Below are 2,500 nucleotides of genomic sequence, written 5' to 3'. Positions count from 1 at the left end.
TTTACAAACTACTTCGCTACTCATACACGCACGCACACTGACACACTTATGGATACTTTTGTAGAAATGAAGCACAAGAGAATCAGGATTCATCACATCTCTAAACAATCGATATCTAAAACACGGTCTCTACTAGCTGCAACTTAATTCTAGCAAATGCAACTAGGAGAACATTACTAGAAACTTTCACACGCACTGACGCCCATATACCACTAGACCACATTCCCTACAGTACCATTCTTCACCTAACTACCGTTTTTTGCAATATCCAAAACTAAATTCAATAGAGCACCCTTTAATTTATTTCCATTGATTTCCTGTTCAGCACAAGTTTAGGTACAGAAACCCTGCAACTTTGTACCCAACTCTGCCATAAATAATACAAAATTAGACGCTAGTTCACCACAATACACTTCAATATTTCGTCTTACAGATATTAGTAAAAATACTCACTCTATACAGTTTCTTAATTCTATAGCAAAACGAACTACAGAACTGATTATACATCATTTCTAAGTTACAATACAAAGACGTTTGTATTAGAATCCTGTTTCGTCTCGGGAAAATTCTAAAGAACCGCAAAATATATGAAGTTTTACTTCAGCATTAAGGAGTCGCAAATAATGGGTTTCTAAAAATATCTTTTTATATATATAGCAATCTAAAAATATAGTCACGCCTTGAAAACACGAAATATCATAAATATCATACCTTCATAAATCTTTGAAAGCTTGAACGAATTTCACTGCTTGTTGGTTTGCTATATTTTAATACAACCCCTTGCCCATCCCGCGGGCCATAGTGGAATAGGTTACAGAGGAACATAATGAGCTCATGAACAAAAAACAAAAGTTCATTTAGCTAAGCAAATAACAGTCATGTGGAGTTAATTTGACCATTAAATATATATGTGATTCAAGAACTGAACCTCAACAGTCGCTATACTGAACAATTTGCATCTCTGATGAGCCAGTTACACAGTTACTAATCATGCTTCACACACCCGTGCAATGGGCGACAGTTTTAGTCACGTGTATTGCAAAAAAGCAAACCAGGTATTTGGTTAAATTAAGATTTCTACCAGTATGCTGGTTGCAACTGGCTAACGCTTTCTTGAACGTATAGCCGATTAGGATATTTTCATATTTTCACATCTGCCTTCAGTTACCACCAGCTTGCCGGCCAGAATCAACAAATACTTCAACACTAACCCTTTCAGATAGGTTGCCGTTGCAAATGTAAGGAGGTCTAACTTACCTGGCTCCCTCTGGACACCTCAGTAGAATGTCTTGGCTTCCTGAGGACACTGCGTAGGATGTCTTACTGTTTCGAGTCCTTGTGGACGCTCTAGAGGTTCCATGCCGACATGTACGATGTCCCGTTTTTCTAGCTCTGTGTGCACACTATTCGCTCAAACAATTCTAACTTCTCAAAATTTTAGACAACTAGCAAACATGACCCAGTTCGCTTCCTCCTAAAACCTCCCCTTTAACAAAAGCATGCTTACTGAAATACGAATATTAATTAATCAATTATTCTCTTTGACTGCTGTATATTATTGAAGCCTCGTTGTTTAGTCATGCTTTCGGTTGTGCTGTGATGGGTCTCACCGAGCTCAAGGTAACAGCGTCACTCTGGGAGTGCTATGAGGGTCGTCTCCCAGGGCTCAAGGTAATTGCTTCACTCGCGGAGTGTTGTGTGGGTCGTCCAACAGGTTCAAGGTAAATGCTTCACTCTGGGAGTGCTATGAGGTCGTCCCTAGGGCTCAAGGTAACGACCTAACTCTAAGAGTGCTGTGACGGTCGTCCTCAGAGCTCAAGGTAATTCTACTTCACTCTGGGAGTGCTATGTTGGTCACTCAGCATTGATGGTATTGTGTTGATAGCCATTCACATTACTCTCTAAGTAACGACGACTCACCAATCTGTTTGACAGAGTCAGAGTGGTAAAAGAAAATTCAAGCATCTCAATACCGCCAGTCAGAATATAGATCACATTCAAAGAACTGCAATTTGAATCAAACTGCCAGGGCCCAGTTTGGTAAGAAGGATCAGTAGAACCCATCAGAGTTCCAACCATTCAAACAGATCCAGAGTATCAGGCAATCAGAGCCATGAGGCAGTCGTCAAGTGAGCACTTTTGATTTGAGCAAATGAGATTCCAGCCCCATGGTATTGGAAAACATATATTTCATTCAGCCGTTGCAGGGAGACTGACACGCTATGAAATATGGAATACATTTCGTGCTTCATTACCTCTACAAAGTAAACAGAATCTAAAGTGAATACTAATGTAATTAAATATATGTTGTTTAATTAATTATTTTCTAGTTTGCGATAAAATTAATTAATGGTAGTGTTTTATATTTTAGTCTTCCGTTATTTATTTGCTTGTCTGCTGAGCACAAGTAAATGTTGTTAATACTAAAGCGATACTCCGCTTATAATAGGCGCTCAAGAATATTTTATAAATTAATATATATAATATATGTATATATATA

This window comes from Procambarus clarkii, chromosome 57 (genome assembly GCF_040958095.1).
Source record: "Procambarus clarkii isolate CNS0578487 chromosome 57, FALCON_Pclarkii_2.0, whole genome shotgun sequence".
Lineage (NCBI taxonomy): Eukaryota > Metazoa > Arthropoda > Malacostraca > Decapoda > Cambaridae > Procambarus > Procambarus clarkii.
The sequence above is the reverse complement of the archived record's forward strand: the minus strand, read 5'-3'. Positions refer to the sequence as shown.